The 22,750-nt window shown below is 40.2% G+C and overlaps 1 pseudogene; it reads left to right on the top strand.

Annotated features, from left to right (window-relative positions):
• LOC140720798 (DNA annealing helicase and endonuclease ZRANB3-like) overlaps positions 1-22,750 on the top strand; it is a 122,076-nt pseudogene that overhangs the window by 82,902 nt on the left and 16,424 nt on the right.

The following is a 22,750-nucleotide window of genomic DNA, read 5'->3' as shown; positions in this document are numbered from 1 at the left end:
CTGCATTTTGATGATTTTCTCTTTGTTGTCCTCCATGCACCTCATTTTTATATCGTCTGCTGTCATCTATAAAATTACCTATAAAAGTCTGCATCATTAATATATACTATGAAAATCAAGGAAACAAATTCCATGCCCAAATGAACTCCACTCCCGTCACAAAAACACTCGTTAACCATTACTCACTTTTCGGTTTAATTTGCCAAAGCCCAATTTTGCTGAATCAATCCACAATGTTATAACTAGGCCCCGACCTCTTGTAGAACCTTTATTTGGATGCTTTTTTTAATGGTTTTCAACAACTTTGCCAAAGCAAACTTGATTATGACCATTGCCACAAAATTACTGAGCCACTTATATTTCTTCCACCCGCCTGCCAAAAATTAAAACCCAAATCTGAAAATATTGCCCCCTCATCTCCCACCCTTCACCTTTTTAACTTCCCATACTTTTCATGTCCTCTTCCTACAAGGCTGGTTTAAATTGTTCCCAGTCTAAATGGATTCTGTTTATGAGGTTCAAGATCTTTTAGAACCACAGAATTGTTACTTTAATACTCAGTTTTGTTCTGTCAGTGAGCATCATGGGCCACCTATTTGTTTAGGTACAATACGGAAAAACCAATGGCAGTGTTCAATCGTTGGAAAGGGTTCATTTGTCCATCAGTTTCAGAATGACAATTCTCAGCACCAAAGTTGCTGGATGGGCATTATGACTACAATAGAATTACCCCTGACCTTTTGATATTATTTGAGATATATCAAACTTAGTTAAGTAAAAATGTGTATTAAGTGCTGTTGGATGTTATTTAAAATGTTAGTGTAAGTTCTTGTTAAAAGTCTTCTCTGCATTGTTTGTATATCTCTTCATTCTAAAAACTGAAAAATGTAAACCAAGTTTATCATCTGTCATTTGTCTTCTGACACATATTTAATTTTTCCTCATTGTTTCATTTTGTGCTTATATAAGTGATTTTTCTGAACTAATTTTTAGTTGATTTTTATTTTTTTCTGGCCCCTTTTCATTTCTAGCAATGTTACTTTAATTTTATTCACTGATTTTTAAGCAGTAACTGAAATACTTTATGTAAAACATCTTCCTGCACCAACCTATTAGTCCTCAACCTTCTTGGCTACGAGGGTGAGGCACTTTGCAAACTTGATGAGTGACACCTCACATTCTGCGTGCATTGTAGATTTCCAATTTCAGGTAGCAATCTATCTTTCCCCCATCGCCATCTAATCCACTTCTAGTCCTTCCCCATGTGGTTACATCCATGCTGCATCAGATTTCAACACCTGCATCCTTTCCAACTATCACTCACCTGCCTCTGACTTTCTCCCCCCTACCCCAGTTCATCATCCTTCACCCCTCCTTAGTCCTCCTGTCACCTCCCGGCCTCTCTCCCTTTTATACAGGCTGTCTTCCCTTTTCGCTCCCAGTCCTGATGCTGAGCCTCGAACTGAAACAGGCAATTTGTCTGCTTGACCCACTGAGTTCCTCTGGCAGTTTGTATTTTGTTCCAGATTTCTTTGCAGTCTCTTGTGTCTCCACCTACCGTAAGTATTTTGTTATTATCTATACGACAGGAGCAAATTGATGCAATCATGCTTGCCTTATTAATCTAATAAATATTATGGCTCAGGGAGATGGTCTATTTCTTCTGCCTGCTAATCCCAATCTCAGCAGGATTTTTTTGTGGAATTGACTCATTTAAAATGAAGAAAGATAATGAATGAGTTAGGTTGTATATATAATAATAATAATAAATTTGACGCATCAAAATGTCACCAACCCCAGCACATAATTACCAACACAGAAATAGTGGACTTTTGGTCTAATATCTGGTCAAACAGAGTGATGCACAATCAAAAAGCAAGCTGGGTTGTGGAGGAACACACAAATGAAGAAATACAAATACCTGAAGTTACAATGTATATCCTGAAAGAGGTTATAAAAAATACCCACAACTGGAGAAGTACTGGCTGTGATAATATTCATAATTATTGGGATGAAAATTAACTTGTCTTCATCCCTACCTATTAATGGATATCAACATTTTCTTAAAAATCCTGAAAAAATGCTTGAATTTGTGATAGAAGGTAAAACATATCTTTTACCTGAAGGGGAAATCACAAAAGATCCATCAAAATATCGTCCTATTACCTGTTTGCAAACTATACGTAAAATTATAACATTATGTATCTCACAACGGATCACCACTCAGTCAGATTACCACAATATACTTACAGAAGAGCAGAAAGGATACCGTGAGGGCATGAAAGGATGTAAAAAACAACTGATAATTCTAGATCAAGCCAGGCAGAAAAGCAGAAATCTTTCAGGTTGCTATACTGACTACCAAAAGGCATTTGACTCTGTCCCACACTCATTCTTAATATATATATATATGAACTGCACCTAATACTTGTGAAATTCCTGCACCACCTGATGAAGCATTGGTGACTGTAATCACCTTATTGATTAACAACCAAAAAAGAACAGCCACTGTTATTAAAATAAATGGAGGCACTAAGTCCACCATGATTCTGTCTAGCTTTAAACTCACTCTCTAATTTACTGAATTGGACAAAAATTGGGCATCAAATCAGAAACAATGCAATGAGCTATACCTTAATGCACTTTCTATACGTGGATAATTTGAAATTATATGCAGCATTATCAATTAAGCTAAAGCAATTAATTCAAATTGCAGATCTATTTTTAAAAAATATAAACATGAACTTTGGACTGGATAAATGCAGAACATTAAACATAAAGAAAGGTGCAGTAGAGCTAATAGAATACAAACAGAGCAGCTGGATACAATACAACCGATGGATGAATATGATCTGGGATCATATCCTAGTGTCTGGGATATCAACAAGCAAAGGAAATAGATCAAAGTGCAATAAAGGAAAAATATTTGACAGAATTTACATCAAGGCTTAAGAAAATCAACCAAATTAAAAATATAACAAAGTCAATAAACGTATTTGCTGTACCCATATTAACATATTCTCTTGGCATATTATCTTGGTCTGAAACTGATCTGAAAAATTTACAAAGAAAAATAAGAACAAATGACAAATTTCAGAAAACATTATGTATACTTGAACATGCTTAAATTGTGAGTACCTAGGACAGAAGGGGGAAGAGGAATAGCAGACATTAAAAATCTGCACAACAGTCAGATAAAACTTCTAAGGATATAGTTTCATCAATGAAAACAGGATTCAACACTGCACACAAGCATACACAATTCTGATAAGAGGTAACACCACTAAACTTAAATGAGAGCACAATCCAGAAAAATGAAGACATTTTCATAACTGAAGGAAAAGTTAACCAATGGAAGAGCATGATCCTCCATGGAAGACACTTGCACGATCTGAGCAGACTGGGTGTCAACAAGGAAGTGTTGAACGCCTGTCTCAGAGTTGGAGACCTCTTCCCAGAAACAGAAGGATTCCTTGTGGCAAGACAAGACCAGGTGGTTAACACAAGAAATGATCAAAAATACATAATAAAAGACCAACAAATTCAAGACGATAAATGTAGAAAATGCAGAGAAAAAACGGAAACAATTCAACACATTAAAGGATCTTGTATCAGTTTAACTCAATCTGATTACTTACACAGGCACAATCAAATGGCAAACATCATTCGCCAAAATCTTGCTTTAAAACACAAACTCATAACTGAAATCATACTTTACCATTAATAGAAGCATGATCCAGTTTCAGAGTCAGAATCACACAAATTATATTATGACTGACCAGTTATTAATTCAAAATAAACATCTGGATATAATAATACAGGTTAAGCAAGCAAGAACGCCTTATTTAGTAGTTATAGCCATTCCAAACATACATAACTTAAATAAAGCAGTAAGTGAAACATGCTGAATTAAAAGAGGAAATTGCATGACTTTGAAACATGAACAGGGTATACATTCTCCCAATAATAACATCCACAACTGATGTCATCCCGAAGTCTCTACACAATAGCATTAAACAATTAGAGCTACACAGCAATATCTATGCAAATCTTCAGAAAGCCACTAGAATAGTCTGAAAGTACCTTGCAATTGGGAAATGAGGTTTCACCAGCTTGAGCTGAGACAAAATAAACTGCAGTAATAATCATAATAGCTTTGTTAATATAGCACCCTTCATGCATTAAGATCCAGGCTGAAAGTGCTTTACACAGATTGTAAAAAATAAATCAATATAGTCATCAAAATACAAACATAGTAAAATATGTGAACATCAGAGGTGCTTTTGAAACATTTTCGTGATCTTAAAATCATTGCTGGAAGCGATTAAGACCTTAACTTTTATATATAAAATGTTTCTGTGTTATCAATGACAAGAATCCAAAACTAGTCTTGTGCCTTCATGTTGTGTTAATCGGCTTCCTGCCTCTTTTAACTCTGGATGTCTCAACAGGCTTTCTCACAATATTGCTTTGAGCCACATCCAGCAAAAGAATCTGTTCTTCTTTGCCTCTCTGAGAATGTCCTCATCTCCATGTTATACTTCCTCACTGTAAGGAACTCTGGCACTGAATTCAACTGACCACAACATGACAAAGTAATGCAATTTTTGTTTATGCATGTGCAAGGTCTAATACAAAGGTCTATTATACCATTTTTGATACTACTGTACTTGCCTTTAAATCTGTAAAGACATGTAATTTTTAAAAATCTTTTGGTTGTAGAGATTGATCATTAAGAATATTTATTGGTTAACCAATGATAATTCATATGTCTAACTTCTTTCTTTTTCAGTCTGGTGTAGGGGGTTAACATTTACAGCTGCTAGAGCCACTATCTTCACTGAGCTATACTGGCATCCAGGCCACTTACTGCAGCAGAAGATCGAGATCACTGTATAGAGTAGTGTCGTTCAGTTCACATTCATTATCTCATTGCCAAAGGAACACAGGGCTCATTCATGTGGAGCATGCTGAAGTGTAGGGTACGCTTTCAATGACAGATAGTTGAGTATTTATATCATAGAAACATGTTGAAATGAAGAAATACATTCAGTCCAGTGTTCTGGGGGCTTGATCTTTTGAGAGCATAGTCTATTGTATACTTTTCACCAAAGTTCTTCATTTTATTTTCCCTCTCAAGTGTATATCTAACTCTTTTTGAAAGTTGGCATTAATTCTGCTTCTGCCATATTTTCAGATAGTGCTTTCCAGATTCTCCTCTTTTAAAAAAATATAAAATCCTTCTCTGTGGCTCTTTTTGAATTTGTTGTAAATTTTCTCCTTGGCTCCTAATGATCTGGCAGTGGACAGAATTTTCATTTAGTTACTCAATGAAAGCCCAGTTATAGCACTTCTGTTACACTTGGAGCTCCCGTTAACAAGAGCCCTGATGACTTTGAGACTAGAGAGGCTAATTATATATGAGGTTTAGAGAGGGGCAATATTAACAGTATTGTTCAGCTACAAACTCTTGTCCTCCCTGTTGCTGTATGCAGCTACGGCAGAAACTTGGCATGACCTGTTGGCACCCCGTGGTGTAGGTGTTGGGTGAACCAGCACATGGGGAAGGGCTGCCCGGTACGGAGATGTGGACCTCTGTGTTGCGCCCGGTTGGCACAGTGAGCGTAGGACTGGCCAGTCCCCACCCCTGCTCTAATCTGCTCAGATTCTAGGATGATGGGAGCTCCTGTATTCTCTTTACTTCACTGCAGAGCCCTCTCCAATTTCGAGATCACTCCATGGTAACAAGCTTACTTGCCAGCAATCACTGTTGAACGTTGCCATAGAGAAATCTCCAAGCTGGAAGGACTGTTCAGTTAAACAAAGATAGGGAGAGACAACAGCTTCCAACACATCCAGCATGTTTCTGGCACAGCAGTATGCCGTCTTGCAAGTATCTATTGAAGCATCAGGGCAACGTGCCTGTGAGTGTTTGAACTAAAGGACCAGGGGCACTATCAAATCAGGTTGTGCTAAGCTGGTTTTCATTGTAATTCTCCCTGATCTTTTTGGCTCTGAGGCAAGCTGTCTCTGTTTCTTTAGTCTTCACAAACATGTACTTTGTCTACATTGCTACCAATCTGATTTATCTCTTTTGCACTTTCTCCAAGATCCTGACTATTGCAAAAGCGTCAAATCTGCCATTGCAGACAATCTGGTTTAATCAATGATTAACCATTTTGTAATATTACATTATTCTTGCTTTAATATATTCCCCCTCTATGTAGAAAGTCAAACATTCTCTATTCTGACATGTTTTCAATTTGACGGTCCACTTTATAATGTTTGTTATCTGTGACCCTCCCAGATCTTTGTACTTGCACAAACTATAAAAGATTACAATTTGCAATACTTTTGGACATAGTGAGAGCAAATTAAAATAGTCACAGGACACAAATCTTTTGGGGATGGTGGAGGCAATGCTTGAGCAGGAAGGGTGAAGATGCTTGAGATGGAAGAGTGAATTAAAATGAAAACCAACTATAGTTGTTGGAAATCAGAAGCAAAATAAACATTAAAAATGCTCAACAGGTCAGGCAGCAGCTGTAGAAAGGGAAGCAGTTAATGTTTCAACTTGGGGCTCTTCTTCAAAATGTTTCTTGAGGATGTTTTTAGGAAGATCCTTTTTCCGTGCTGCCTGCCCTCCTGAATGTTTCCAGCAATGTCTGTTCTGTTCTTATTGTGCATGAATGAATCATGCAGACAGAAAGAAGCTACTTGAACACCTTTGTAGTGCTTGTCTTATCTTGTGTGACTGGTCACTACACTCTTTATGAGAAGCATCAAATTACATAGTACTGCACCAAGTAGGTCATTAGAGGCTCTAGGTATCAGAAAGAGGCAGTGAATAGAAAACACTCACTTCTGAATGTAAGTTTTGTTTATAAAAATTAGCAATATATACAAAGTATTTACAAGAGTAAGAACAATCCAAAATTCCAACATTTTGTCTTAGGTTCCTTATATTATACATTATTGATCTGGATGATAGGGTGGTAAATATATACATTAATGATCTGGATGATGGGGTGGTAAATTGGATTAGTAAGTACACAGATGATACTAAGGTAGGTGGCGTTGTGGATAATGAAATAGTTTTTCAAAGCTTGTGGAGAGATTTAGGCCAGTTAGAAGAGTGGGCTGAAAGATGGCAGGTAGACTTTAATGCTGATAAGTGTGAGGTGCTACATTTTGGTAGGACTAATCAAAATAGGACATACATGGTAAATGGTAGGGCATTGAGGAATGCAGTAGAACAGAGTGATCTAGGAATAATGGTGCATAGTTCCCTGAAGGTGGAATCTCATGTGGATAGGGTGGTGAAAAAAGCTTTTGGTATGTTGGCCTTTATAAATCAGAGCATTGAGTATAGGAGTTGGGATGTAATGTTAAAATTGTATATGGCATTGGTGAGGCCAAATTTGGAGTATTGTGTACAGTTCTGGTCACCAAATTATAGGAAAGAAGTCAACAAAATAGAGAGAGTACAGAGGAGATTTACTAGAATGTTACCTGGGTTTCAGCACCTAAGTTACAGAGAAAGGTTGAACAAGTTAGGTCTTTATTCTTTGGAGCATAGAAAGTTGAGGCGGGACTTGATAGAGGTATTTAAAATTATGAGAGGGATAGATAGAGTTGATGTGGATAGGCTTTTTCCATTGAGAGTAGGGGAGATTCAAACAAGAGGACATGAGTTGAGAGTTAAGGGGCAAAAGTTTAAGGGTAACACGAAGGGGAACTTATTTACTCAGAGAGTGGTAACTGTATGTAACAAGCTTCCAGTAGAAGTGGTAGAGGCAGGTTCGATTTTGTCATTTAAAAAAAAGTTGGATAGGTATATGGACAGGAAAGGAATAGAGGGTTATGGGCTGAGTGCAGGTTGGTGGGACTAGGTGAGAGTAAGCATTCGGCACGGACTAGAAGGGCCAAGATGGCTTGTTTCCGTGCTGTAATTGTTATATGGTTATATGTTATATGATTCCAAGTCTCAAATATCAAATGAAAACAAAATTCCTGTTTAGTTAGAATTAGTGGGATTCGTTAGAATAACCTTTGTTACTTCAATTTTTCTAATTAATTAGATTTAGTCAGCCAGCTGGTGGCATGGCATCAGCGCTGGACTTTGGAGTGAAGGCTCCTGAGTTTGAATCCGGCCGGCTCCCTTGCACGCTTTCCATCTGTGCTGGGTTGAGCGTCGAGCTAGCGACTTGGCCTCGTAAAAATAAGAAAGTCTGCTAAAAAAAAAATGCCATCATGACGGCGTCCTGATGACTCCATTTGGAGTTCAGGGCTATATAAAAAAGTTAGATCTAGTGTTATTCCCTATTTAAAGTTTAGAGACTAACAATTGCCTTTCTATTTATCTCTAGTTAGTTAGGAAACTGATTAAATCATATTCTTATGTATTTTGGTTAATTTCAGTTTCAGTTCAGGTCAGAATATTTACAAATTCAAATTCAACACTAAAAAAATATATATATATCTATAGTTTAACTCCTTTCATGACAAATTCTCCAACATCACAAACTTCAAAACAAAGTAAATCTCATTCAGTCATTTATCAAAGTATTTGCAAAAATAATCAGTTCTTCCAGAAACTCAAATTGAGATCCTTCAAAAGAAGAAATAAATTATTAAATTCTCTACTTTAATTAATTAAAGTAGAGAATTTAATTCCTGCTCTGGTTCTTCGATCTTGGGTGGCTTACCATCTTGTTTCTCGGTTTGTTGGATAAAATGGTGGGACATCCATAGAAAGTCAATTCACAATACTTACACAAAAAAACCTGATCTGTATACAACAATCTGTTAAGTTTTTATACACATTCTATTTTCTATTTCAATATCACATTGTCACTTCCAAACATTTCTGAACACATTTCACACACAAATTATACACTCGGAACAGTAAGAGTGTTTTAACTCACCAAATCCTTTGGTGTGATTTAACAGTACTAATTCCCGGTTACGTGATAGAGATCTTAGACACTGTCCCTGCCGATATTATCTCACAATAGCTGGTGCTCATTATAGCCACAGCTTCAATAAATCTTTTACCAATATTGTCTCTCCTCCAGGGGTTTCCACCCTAAGGATTTCCAGTAAGTAGGGTAGAGATATTAGCTAATAACTTCACTTTTAACAGTTTTTATCTTTAGTTATTTTCAATAGTTTAGTGAGTTTTGGTCACTTGTCCATGCCTCATTCCCATGTAGCCTTTTTTTCCCCCAGGTTCTGCTTTTTAAAAACTTTGGTAAACCTCGTTTTCATCCCTCCACAGGTAGAGCTTTCTAACATTACAACTTTGGATTTAATTAACCTGGGTTACATGTTCATCCCTGTTATGGGTTCATTTTTTCCGTGGACAGTCAATTTAAAACGCCGTGAGAATGAGACTGATTTTTGGACACTTGGATTTCTGCTGACTGCAGAGTTGCTTGGTTACCATGGTGGAGAGAGGTTATTTGACAGACAACGAATGTTATGGTTTCTCTGCAGCTTGTTTTGAACATATAAGGACACACAGACACACAGAGTCAGAGTCAAGATGGATTCGATCAATGGAAGATACCAGTGAGTCGGTTGCTGGTTTAAACTTTCAGGAGCCCAAAAGGGGTGAGTTGAGATCGATCCAGAGTATTGATAAACGACTCTCATAAGTTTCTGCAACTAGAACAAGTTTGCAGGAAGAGAAGGGAGGAGAGGAAAGTTTGAAACAGAAGAAACCTAGTGACAAAGAGATCACTGTTTGGATTCTCTCTCTAAGTAGCCAGTGAGGGTGAGTTTGTTTCCATTCGGATATGAAAGTGTGATTGTCACTTAGTTTATCCACAGTAGTGGGTTCTCTGGTGAGGGGAAAACCTTTGTGAATACCACATGTGTGTTTACCCTTTGTCTGGGTGTGGTAGTTCACTGAAGAAAGGCACCCCTGTGGCAAATCACTGTTGGAGTTATTTCGTATGTTGTGGAACTGGATAAGTGGCGATCATGTTGTGTGATTGGGGTAACCATGTGGAATCTACCGGTGTGTCGACCCTTGCCTGGGTGGTGGTTCCCTTGAAGAGGGTCCCCTTTGTGATGAGCTACTGTTGGTGATAAACCATACGTGGATTCTGTTTGAGTATCCTGTGGCCACCACTTTGGGGTGACCTGTAGCTGAATTCCGGTGTGGTACCACTTGTGTTGAAAGGATATTCATAGAAGATCACTGTCAGTGATACTTCATGCGTGGAGTGGAACAACTCCAGAGATAAAACTATTGTAAACTGCTATTGTTATTCTGTATTGCTGTCGTGGAATCTGTGGAATATCGATGTAATTGGCTTCTCCCAACACTCACCTTTGGATTACAAATATCTTGCATTAATTAACCTGTGCATTTGAACTGAACTTTCTTACCTACCATTGTAAGAGTATATCACTTACCACCTAAGCTTGAAGAAGTTTTGGGGATTTATATATTTACACCTATATATGCATAACACCATTAACTCTTGATTTACCTGGTTTAACTTACTATATTACATAGTTACTAATGAAATAGTGATTGTGAACAGCAAAACCAGGCTCCGGGGTGTGTTCTGTTGCTGCTGAGACTCTTACAGGGTTGTGTGTACGTAACAACCCCACTGTGTCACTGTTAGTCCAAGAAGAGCTAACCAGCATAATCTCACTTCCTTTAATTAGGTTCCTCGCTTTGCAGGTCACAGCTCTTCAGTTTCACAGCCAACTACATGTTAACTGTGATGAAGTTTTCAGCTGCTACCACCCTTTTAATCAGAGTGTTCTCACCCCAGTGGGAGAATCAGTGTGTTCCATGACTGAATCAGAATCAGAATCAGGTTTATTATCACCGGCATCTGTCCTGGAATTTGTTAACTTAGCAGCAGCAGTTCAATACAATACATAATATAGGAAAAAGTAATGAATAAATAAGTAAATCAATTACAGTATACATATATTGAATGGATTAAAATCGTGCAAAAGCCAAAAATAATATATATTAAAAAGTGATGTAGTGTTCAAGGGTTCAATGTCCATTTAGGAATCGGATGGCAGAGGGGAAGAAGCTGTTCCTGAATCACTGAGTGTGTGTCTTCAGGCTTCTGTATCTCCTACCTGGTGGTAACAGTGAGAAAAGGGCATGCCCTGGGTGCTGGAGGTCCTTAATAATGGACACTGCCTTTCTGAGACACCGCTCCATAAAGGTGTCCTGTGTACTTTGTAGGCTAGTACCCAAGATGGAGCTGACTAGATTTACCACTTTCTGCAGCTTTTCTCGGTCTTGTGCAGTAGCCCCTCCATACCAGACACCAATGCAGCTTGTCAGAATGCTTTCCATGGTGGGGCAGACTCGATGGGCCAGATGGCATAATTCTGCTCATATGTCTTATGCTTTTATGGTCTACTGTTCTACCCCCCAGTGGGAGAATCAGTGTGTTCAAGACCCCAGTAGGAGAGTCATTGTGTTCTAGAACCAAGCAGGAGAGTCAGTGTGTTCTAAACCCCAGTTGGAGAGTCAGTATGTTCTAGATCCCAGTTGGAGAGTCAGTGTATTCTAGACCCCAGAGGGAGAGTCAGTGTGTTCCAGTCTCCAGTGGGAGAGTCAGTGTGTTCTAGAACCAAGCGGGAGTGTCAGTATGTTCTAGATCCCAGCGGGGGGAGGGGTCATTGTGTTCTAGAACCAAGCAGGAGAGTCAATGTGTTCTAGAACCAAGCAGGAGAGTCAGTGTGTTCCAGTCTCCAGTGGGAGAGTCATTGTGTTCTAGAACCAAGCAGGAGAGTCAGTATATTCTAGATCCCAGTGGGAGAGTCAGTGTGTTCTAGATCCCAGTGGGAGAACGTTTTTTCTCATTTTGCCTCCATTTCTTGTACCACTTAGTTTAGATAAATGCTTCTGGATTTTGATTTCTTAGTCAAAAAAAGAGCCTTCCCATTTAACATTATACTTAATTCTCTGGCTAAGGTTGGATGAGTAGGAATAGGAAGGCGGAAATTGCTGAAAATACACAGCAGGTCCGGCTATATTTGTGGGAAAAGAAGTAGAGATGATGTGTGAGGTTAAAGACCCTCTGTCAGGACATTCGGACTTAAAGGCCAACCTGAAACTTTGGATCTGTTTCTTTTTCCACAGATATGGCCTGACCTGATACTTCCAGCGTTTTCTATTTTTATTTTAGATATTGCTTTTCGCTGAAGGGTGAATTGAGGCAGGAACATGTCAGCAGGCTGGATGCCACTGAAGATCATGTAGCCACTAGATCACTGAGAAAGGATGGTTTACCTTTGTCACAGACATGCCGGATGCTGTTAGTGACACTGAGCCAGAGGGTGGAGAGCTCTCACATAACGGTAAGTTTGAAGAGGATATTAAAAGTAATTAGATGGAAGTGAGAAGAAGATATGAGTTCATTGCTTTGGCAATGTGAGATGTGGAACAGAGTCCCATCTGGAATGAATTTGTTAAGTGAAGTAAGGGAAGCAGAAAGGAAATGCAAGGGCTGCCTCATTCATAATGAGAAATAATCCATCATTTTGGCAGTAATTATGGAGAAGGTGAGCAAGGAAATTAAGACTATTTATATTAGAGGAAGGAACCCAAGATTATCTCATGTGTACAGCTTATGTCTAGGGAATACTAGGAGATCTTTGAACTGTATCCATTTTGGTCATAAACAGACTTTTGACTGAATGGAAAATCCATTTGCCTTCCGTGATGCTCATGTTATTTTGCCTGAGATATAAGGGAGTGGAGCTGAAACCCAGGTTTGGGAAAACACCAACTAAGGAAAAACAGAGGCTGTTAATGTGGACCGGCAAACAACCGGAGGAGTTGAACATGGCGCGGAGGCAAGAATGTTGAGGTAAACTGACTGCTGGAAGCTAGGAGGTTGGGATGTATAAAGTGGATTGCAAGTAAATCAGGAGGGACATTTCCTTTCAGGAACAAGCACAGAAAACAGTTGTTTTGGAAGGGAAAGGGGTCATGTGGGTGGAGAGTGATGCAAGGGAGTGTCATAGATAACCTCACCCTGTAAAGACAGCGATGTTAGACTAATGATTATTGACTACAACTCCACTTTCAGTGCTATAATTCCAAGCAAAGTCATCTCCAAACTCCCGAAACTCCCTCTGCAATTGGATCCTCAACTTCCTGAAAATCAGATGGCAGTCAGTGAGGATAGGCACCAAGCTCTCCACCAAGATGATTCTAAACACAGGTGCATCACCCCTGTACACCAGTGGCGGCATTGTCCTTGAACTCCATTCATAAGATTACAGATGATACCACTGTAGTGAGCCAAGTCAGAGTACAGAAAGGAAATGGAGACCATGAGACACAGGAGCAGAATTAGGCCACCTGGCCCATCAAGTCTGCTCCACCATTCAATCATGGCTGATCCTTTCTTTTCTCCTCCTCAGCCTCAGTTCCCGGCCTTCTCCTGGTAACCTTTGATGCCATGTCCAATCAAGAACCTATCAATCTCTGCCTTAAATATACCCAATGACTTGGCCTCCACAGCTGCATGTGGTAACAGATTCCGCAAATTCACCACCCTTTGTCTAAATAAATTCCTCCGCATCTCTGTTTTGAAAGGGCGCCCCTCTCTTGTAATTGTAACTGCACCCACTTCTCTTTCTTCACACACTACAACATCAAGCACACTGCCAGTGTTTTCCACAGTGAAGACTGATGCAAAATACTCATTTAGTTCATCAGTCGTCTCCTTGTCCCCCATTATTATTTCTCCTGTCTCATTTTCTAGAGGCCCTATATCCACTCTCATGTCTCTTATTTTTAACATACTTGAAAAACTTTTACTATCCACTTTGATATTATTTGCCAGCTTGCTTTCACATTTCACCTTTTCTAATACACCATAGCAAGCATTCTGTCTGGGTGCACAGCAGCTTGATATGCCAACTATTCCGTCTGTGACCCCAGGAAACTGCAGAGAGCTGTGGACACAGGTCAACACAGCATGGAAACCAGTCTCCTCTCCAGGGCCTCTGCCTATACTACACCCCACTTAGCCTGTCACTGATTTACCTTTCTCAGCCCCTGTGCACTGTGTAATGATTTGAATTATATGAAGAATATGCAAGGCGAGCTTTTCACTGCTCGACCAGTATCAATGGTGGTATGGAAACACTGGCAATAAGAAAGCCACTGATTAGCAAGATGAGAGAACTGTCCTGCAATTATATCTGTGAACTTCTGCATAGGAAGACAGTGGACAGGTAAAGAGAGAATAGAAAACATGATAAACTGGAACTTCGTTCAGTTTGGAGAATAGCTCTTGAGACAAAACAGAAGCAAGTTTAAACACACAAAATGCTGGAGAAACTCAGCAGGAAATGAATCAACACTGAAATGTCGACTGCTCATTCATTTTCATAGGTGCTGCCTGATTTGCTGAGTCCCTCCAGCGTTTTGTGTGCTTTGCCTTGGATGTCCAGCATCTGCAGACTTTCTTGTGTTTGTGACAGAGATATATGACCTCAGTGTGGATTGCATAAATCAGACAAACTGTTTCATTACAGAGCATGCGAAGTATACTTGATCAACAGTCCAGAAATTGGTGAGTGTAAAGGTGTGACGTGGTAATCAAATGAGGCACAGAAAACAGGATGTTTTAGATGAAAATGTTGAATAAAGGTGATTATTTCAGATCCTTTATACCAAGGAAGTTCTTCAAAAAGTCATCTTTAAATGGTATTTGTGCTACATACTATATATTGTTTGCACTTTGAAGGAATGAGTCCACACTTGTCAGGCATTTTTAACATCTTCTTTTGACTTTTAACATCAAATTACTGCAGTTTAACAAAGCTTTTACCAATATTGGTACCTAGAAACCCATTACAGCTTTTAGCTCAAGGGAGTGCCCACAGTAGCCATAATCTCTTCTTCCTTATGCTTTTATTTTAGATTGTGCGATGCTCCCAAACTCAGAGATTTACTGCAGTATAGCGGTGGCGCTGTTACAACTCTTCATATAAAGAATTTTCTTGAAATCTCTCCTCATAGCCTCCTCATCAAAATTTAAATATTCATGAATCCCTGAGTCCCTAAACCTAATTATCACTGTAAACCCCAACAAAGCTTTCGATAGTTCTCAAAATATCTTTTAAATTGTCCTCAGACTTTATCACCCTGGAGTCCTCCTTTTAAACCTCTCTCAGCTCAGATAAGTCTGGAATGGATTTGTCAATAATATTAAATGTCTTTTCTGGAACAAGGATACCAAAAACTCTGCTTAATACTCAAAGCTAAACCTGGTGTAAGTTTACAATGACTGGTTTATTTTTGTGTTTTGTGGCCCTATTCAAATTTGTATTTGTATACAATTATCATTGTGGCATTGTCTATTTGTCCTTACATAAGGCACTTTGTATTCTTGTCATTGGACCATGTTGGTGAAGAGGAGACAGAGTGAAGCCACAACAGACAGGATCTCCCGGTTGCCACTCACTTCAACTCTCCTTCACATTCCCATTCGGATATGTCCATACATGGCTTCCTCTACTGCCATGATGAGGCCAAACTTTGGTTGGAGGAGTAACACCTCATATACTGTCTGGGTAGTTTCCAGCCCCTTGGTATGATCATTGAATTCTCCAATTTCTGGTAATTTCCTCCCTCTCCCTTCCCCCATCCCACCTTCACTTTGTCTCCTCTTCTAGCTGCCTATCACCTCTCTCATGACTCTGCCTTCTTCTACTACCCATAGTGCTTTCCCCTTAGATTCCTTCTTCACCTCTCCTGCCTATCCCCTCCCTGCTTCCCCTCCCCCACCCCTTGATCTTTCCTCTGATTGGTTTTCCACCCTCCCCCCACCTTCTTTATAGGGCCCCTGCCCCCTCCTTCTTTAGACCTGATGAAGGGTCTCGACCCGAAACGTTGACTGCTTCTATCAACGGATGCTGCCCGACCTGCTGAGTTTATCCAGCTTTTTTGTACGTCTTGATTTGACTAAACACAGCATCTCCAGTGTACTTTGTGTTTAATAATAGAATTAGTGTGAGTACAACATTCATTCATAAAGTCTTCTGTGGAAATAAGCTACTTTAATCTCTTCACTTAAAGTCCCGTGCTACCAGAAACCCCTTGAATGGAACAAGGCAACATTTGAAAGAAGTGGAGCAAAAAAATGGGATTTCTTAATCATGCATTGGCCTGAGTGCCAAATGAAAATTCAGCCTAAACTCAAGATGTGTTCTTCACCCATGTGAGCATATAATTGCCTTTCATCAAATACAAACACTAATCTTCATACTCAATTACTAATTGCAAAGATGTCGAAACACTAATTATACTGAAGCATTTGTGTGGAGTAATTTCTGCTGGAATACCTATTCACTGATATTAGTACATTCTCACTTTCGTATTTTAAAGTATATCACATCATTTTTATTGCATCTAGTTTTCAACAGTAGTTTAAAAAGAAAATTTTTTTTTATTGGGAATAAAATGCTGACAAGGCAACAATTCAAGCTACAGGTTTTACTGAGGCCCCGAAACTACCGGAGCTACTCTTGGATTATGACATTACTGGAACAATTTGATTTGTGTTCACAGTCACTGCCATAAATCTAAAATGTTAGATGTAATTTGCAAAGTATTACCTCCCTGCCTCCCTTTGGCTGTTACATTTCTCCATAGATTTTTGTCTGAATATAGCTTTTTTAAATTCTCTGACCACAAACCATGAAATCTGATTTTAGATAACAATTTTGCTCGGTTATCAGTGTAAATTACATTCAATATATTTGAATTTTGTTTTAAGGCAAGCGATTTCTTTTTAAAAATGATCTAGCAGATGATGTTAATTTCAAATCCTGCTTTCAATTCTGGGAGAGTTGGTGGGTCAGTTGACGCTGCATTCATAATTGAAGATCAAAGTGACACTAGATGATAAATCAAAATGTTTTTTTTTGCGACGGCGGTACAGAGTACAGTATAAAGATGAAGAAATCTATAAATTGTCCAAAATAGAAGTTGTGTTCATGGTTTGATGGCAAAGGAGAGGAAGCTGTTCCAAAGTAGATGAGTGTGGGCTTTGGGCACCCGCCCCTCCTCTCTGATGGCTGCCATGAGATGCTGCAATGTGAGGGGCAGTAATGATGGATGCTGCCATTTTGAGGGAGCTTCTTTTAAGGTTTCCACGATGGTGGGGAGGGTTGTGCCCCTGACGGAGCTGAAATCCTCTACAATCATCTTGTGATCTTGTCTATTAGAGGCGCCCTACCAACAAAAAGCTCTCCACCACATAGCAATAGAAATTTGCTCATCTTAACATACTAAATCTCCTCAAACCCCTTGCAAAGTGGAGCCTCTAGCGTGCTTTCTTTGTGATTTAACTACACCCAAGGAGCATTGCTCATAGCTGATCATGTTGTTGCAGTGGGCAGTAGAGATCAGAATTAGGTTTAATATCACCTGAATATGTCATGAAATTTGTTGTTTTGTTGCAATATTAGAATCAGGTTTATTAACACCGGTACGTGTCATAAAATTTGTTAACTTAACAGCAGCAGTTCAATGCAGTACATAATATAGAAGAAGAACATCAATCAATCAATTACAGTAAATGTATATTGAGTAGGTTAAAAATCATGTAAAAACAGAAATAATATATGTTAAAAAAGTGAGGTAGTATTCACAGGTTCAATGTCCAATTAGGAATCAGATGGCAGAGGGGAAGTAGATGTTCCAGAATCGCTGAGTGTGTGCCTTCAGGCTTCTGTATCTCCTACCTGATGGTAACAGTGAGAAAAGGGCATGCCCTGGGTGCTGGAGGTCCTTAATAATGGATGCTGCCTTTCTGAGACACCACTCCTTGAAGGTGTCCTGGGTACTCTGTAGGCTAGTGCCCAAGATGGAGCTGACTAGATTTACAACCTTCTGCAGCTTCTTTGCAATACTTAATAATAAATTCTGTAAATTACAGCAAGCGTAACAATAATTACATTATTGGAACCATATACATAGGTTGGTAGGTATAGATCCAGCACTGTATTTATTGGCTGCTTTGAGGCGGGTAATTGGGACACGTTGACTATTAGTGACAGCAGAAATGACCAATAGTTAGTTACAACTCTACCTCTAGTAGATATCAGGCAATGGATCGCCCTTAATTGAATGAGGGATGCTGATGGGCATTCGACAGCAAACGCAGATTACTCACAATGAGGAGCCGATTTGCTGAAGCTGCACCAAGACTTATGTGCGTAGTCGACAGAACAAAGGGATCTCCCAGCCAACAAATCACATCACAAATAGTAAACACAAAGTACACGGCAGATACTGTGTTTAGTCAAATCAAGATGTACAAACAAGCTGGATGAACTCAGCAGGTCGGGCAGCATCCGTTGAAAGAAGCAGTCAACGTTTCGGGTCGAGACCCTTCATCAAGGGGTGGGGGAGGGGAAGCAGGGAGGGGATCCAACCTTAGATTCCTTCTTCACCTCTCCTGCCTATCCCCTCCCTGCCTCCCCTCCCCCACCCCTTGATCTTTCCTCTGATTGGTTTTCCACCCTCCCCCCACCTTCTTTATTGGGCCCCTGCCCCCTCCTTCTTTTGTCCTGATGAAGGGTCTCGACTCAATATATTTGTGCATGTTGAGCCTAGTCAGAAGATGCCATATTTATGGAATTTTCACAATCTCCTTGTGTCTTGCTTTCCCCTTGAGTGCTCCCATTTTCTTCCACATCCAAAAGGTTGGTAGGTTAACTGCCGCCTGTGTAGCTGTCTGGCAGAGTCTTGGGAGCAGCTGATGGACATGTAATGAGCATAAAATAAGATTGGTGCATGATTGGTGTCACTAATGCATCCTGGGCAATGCAAACTCAGTGAAGCAAAGGGCCATTTTCTCTGTTATACAATAAATATTGTCACTCCAGTCATAAATTTGTCACAAATGAAACCCAACACCTCAAAACCCCATCACAATGACGTGCTGTTCTCATGGCTATGTGAGTGCAGCAGCTGTAACAGCCACAAAAGGAGGCAGTCCAGCTGACTGAGTCGCCAGACCCACCCTCTCAACAGCCATGCCTTGTTCTGTGGGGCATCTTGGCTGTACTGTCCCGTCAACAGAATCCCATGCATTTAGAACCTGAATCGTTTATGTAGGCCATGAGATTTGTTGTTTTTGCAGCAGCGGTGCAGAGCAAAGTCATAAAAATCGCAATAAACCACAAAAATAAATAAATATTTCAAAACACAAATAACGTGGACCCTTTAGAAGTCCGATGACAGAGGGGAAGAAACTGTTCTTGAAACGCTGAGCATATGTCAAGATGGCGCTGCGATGCAGTGCGCAGCGGCCACTTTGGAATGAATATCTGAAATCTGTCAAGTAGGGAGCCGTGTACAATCCTGATTTGATGGAGATAAACGTGTGAAGCAAGGAGGAACATCTGGTTAAACTTTTGAAATGTCTGTTTCGCTGCCGCTGCTACTGTGCAATCGGAAAAATCTCCGGGAGGAAGGCCTTGAATCCTTGGCTTTGCCTGTTGCTTGGCAGCCGGGGCTGGGGTCGAAGCGCTCGGCAGAGATGGTGCTCGGTGCTCAGTGTCGGAGGGCTGGTTGGAGGCTCGAAGTTTTCGGACAGACTCAGAGTTGGCTGTCGTCGGAGCTCCCAAAGTGCTGTATCGGCAAGCTGCGGCGCTGGAGATTCATAGCAGGAAGAGTTTTTCTTCCTTCTACTGTCTGCGTGAGATGATGGGCTGTCGGGACTTTGAGACTTTCTGTTAAACCGTGCCATGGACTGCTCTTTATCAGATTACAGTATTGCTTTGCACTGTTGAAACTAAGTGTTATAATTATGTGTTCTTAGTTAGTCTTTTATCAATTATGGTATTGTCTACACTGTTGAAACTATATGTTAACTATAACTATATGTAACTATGTGGTTTTGTGTAGGTCTTGTAGCTTTAGTTTTGTCCGATGGGTTTGTAGTTCCTTTCCGGGGAACATGCTAAAATGGTAGCGCGATATTGATACGCAGCAGCCTCTCCGGACTCTGGACTGGGGATTACCAAACGTTATGTGGTTTTTCTTGTGTGGTCTGTTTTGTGCTTTTTTGTGATATCATTCTGGAGAACGTTGTCTCATTTTTAACTGCATTGTATTTGTGGTTTATAAATGACAATAAACTGAATCTGAATCTGAATCTGAAGAACAGCTTTCACAGGCACATACAGTGTACAGAAAACTAGCAATTGTTGCTGCCGTTACCTCCCTTGCCGGTGCCCAGCAGTGCCGCCTGTGCTCTGCATTGGTGCAGTTGGCACAACTTCTGACACTGCCTCCACAACGAGGCCCCACGCTCCAATCGAGTTCACAAGAATTGCTGTAAGAATGGTCATTGATGTTTCCTTTCAAGTTAAATCAAAATGTTTGCAGAATATACAATCGAAAAAAGAGAGGGTCAAAAGTTAACCCTTAGCAGAGTGGACAAGCAACTAACCTTTACAGCAGTTTATAGGGTCATAGAACACTACAGCAGACCCTTCCGCCCATCTAATCTGTGCTGAACCATTAATCTGCGTCATCCCATTGAAATGCACCCGGACCATAGCCCTCCATACCACTTCCATCCACGTACTTATCCAAATTTCTCTTACATGCTGAAACCAAACCCACATCCACCATTTGTGCTGGCAGCTCATTCCACACTCTCACCACCGTCTGAGCACCCCCCAGCTCCCCTCCCTCCTGCGTGTAAGTGGCAGCAAGCAATGATGCCCCCTCCCCACTGGCAAAAAAAGCATCGGCTCCTGCCACTGAGCACTCAAGGGTGAGCAAAAGCAACAGCAGAGACACCGACTTGCAGTTACCCCAAAGACTACATTGTTCACCTGATATTCGACATACCACAGGCTCTCTCTCTCCCTGATAAGGGAGAAAAAGATGTCTCTGTTTCACAGCGAGAGGTGAGACATAACAAACAACTGCTGGTTTATGATGTTAAAAGTCCATTGTGTTGCTTTTTCTGAGCTCTGGTCTCTGGACATACAGCCAAAGATCTTTCAGCTCCCACAACGATACCAACATTTGATCCGCCTGTCTCCAGAGCCACAAGATCCTAGGCCTCCAAAGGCGAGCCGAACTCTTAGGCCGTGCCGTTGGCATGTCAGATAACGGCCAGTCGTGAGTCCCTGAAAGCGGGTCCCATTCCAGCAAAAAAAGCAAAGTCAGAGTGTAACTCCAGGACAGGGTCCTCAAAAGAACCTTGAAAAGGAAAAAAAGCAATGTCAAAGATGGAAATAGAGCTGTTTCCGAAGATGCAAGCAAAGGAGTTGCCGTTTAGTGCCTTCTTGACAAAGCTCCAAAATGTACTTCAAAAACAAAGAAATAATCTAATGGTAAAATAAGTCAAGCGTGGCTGACAATGGAAATCAAAGCTATTGCTAAAGCAAAAGAAAGGGCATACAACAAAGCAAAAATTAGTGGGAAGGTAGAGGATTGGGAAGTTTTTAAACACCTACAGAGAGCAACTAAAAAAATCATTAGAAGGGAAAAGATGAAATAGGAAAGCAAGCTAGCAAATAATATCAAAGTGGATACTAAAAGTGCTTCAAGTATGTTAAAGATAAAAGAGAAATGAGCGTGGATATAGGATCTCTAGAAAATGTGGCAGGAGAAATAATAATGGGGGACAAGGCTGATGAACCAAATGAGTATTTTGCATGAGCCTCCACTGTGGAAGACACTGGCAGTGTGCCTGATGTTGTAGTGTGTGAAGGAAGAGAAGTGGGTGGTGTTACTATTACAAGGGAGAAGGTGCTCAAAAAGCTGAAAGACCTAAAGGTGTATAAGTCACCTGGACCAGATGAACTGCACCACAGGGTTCTGAAAGAGGTAGCGTGAGAGATTGTGGTGACATTAGAAATGATCTTTCAAAAATCATTGGGCCATGGTGCCAGAGGACTGGAAAATTGCAAATGTCACTCCACTCTTTAAGTAAGGAGGAAAGGACCAGGAAATAAATTATAGACCAGTTAGCCTGACCTCAGTGGTTGGGAAGATGTTAAAGTCAATTGTTAAGGATGAGATGATGGAGTACTTGGTGACACAGAGGATTGGGAAGCTTTCAAAAAGCTACAGAGAGCAACTAAAAGAATCATTAGGAGGGAAAAGATGAAATATGAAAGCAAGCAAGCAAGTAATATCAAAGTGGATAGTAAAAGCTTTTTCAAGTATGTAAAAAATAAAAGAGAGATAAGAGTGGATATAGGACCATTAGAAGACCAGGCAAGAGAAATAATAATGGGGGAGCTCTGGAGATGGCTGATGAACTAACTGAGTATTTTGCATCAGTCTTCACTGTGGAAGACACTGGCGGTGTGCCAGATGTTGAAGGGTGTGAGGGAAGTGAAGTGAGTGAAATTACTATTACAAGGGAGAAACGTGCTGGAAAAGCTGAAAGACCTAAAGGTGTATAAGTCACCCAAACCAGATGGACTGCACCCTAGGGTTCTGAAAGAGGTAGCGTTAGGGATTGTGAAGGCATTAGTAATGATCTTTCAAAAATCATTGGAGTCTGGCATGGTGCCCGAGGACTGGAAAATTGCAAATGTCACTCCACTCTTTAAGAAAGGAGGAAGGCAGAAGACAGGAAATTATAGACCAGTTAGCCTGACCTCCGTGGTTGGGAAGATGTTAGAGTTAATTGCTCTGGTTGAGGTGATGGAGTACTTGGTGACACAGGACAAGATAGGATAAAGTCAGCATGGTTTC

The sequence above is a fragment of the Hemitrygon akajei genome, chromosome 2 (genome assembly GCF_048418815.1).
Source record: "Hemitrygon akajei chromosome 2, sHemAka1.3, whole genome shotgun sequence".
Classification (NCBI taxonomy): Eukaryota; Metazoa; Chordata; class Chondrichthyes; order Myliobatiformes; family Dasyatidae; genus Hemitrygon; species Hemitrygon akajei.
Note: the sequence above shows the minus strand (reverse complement) of the source record. Positions and strands in the feature narration are given on the sequence as shown.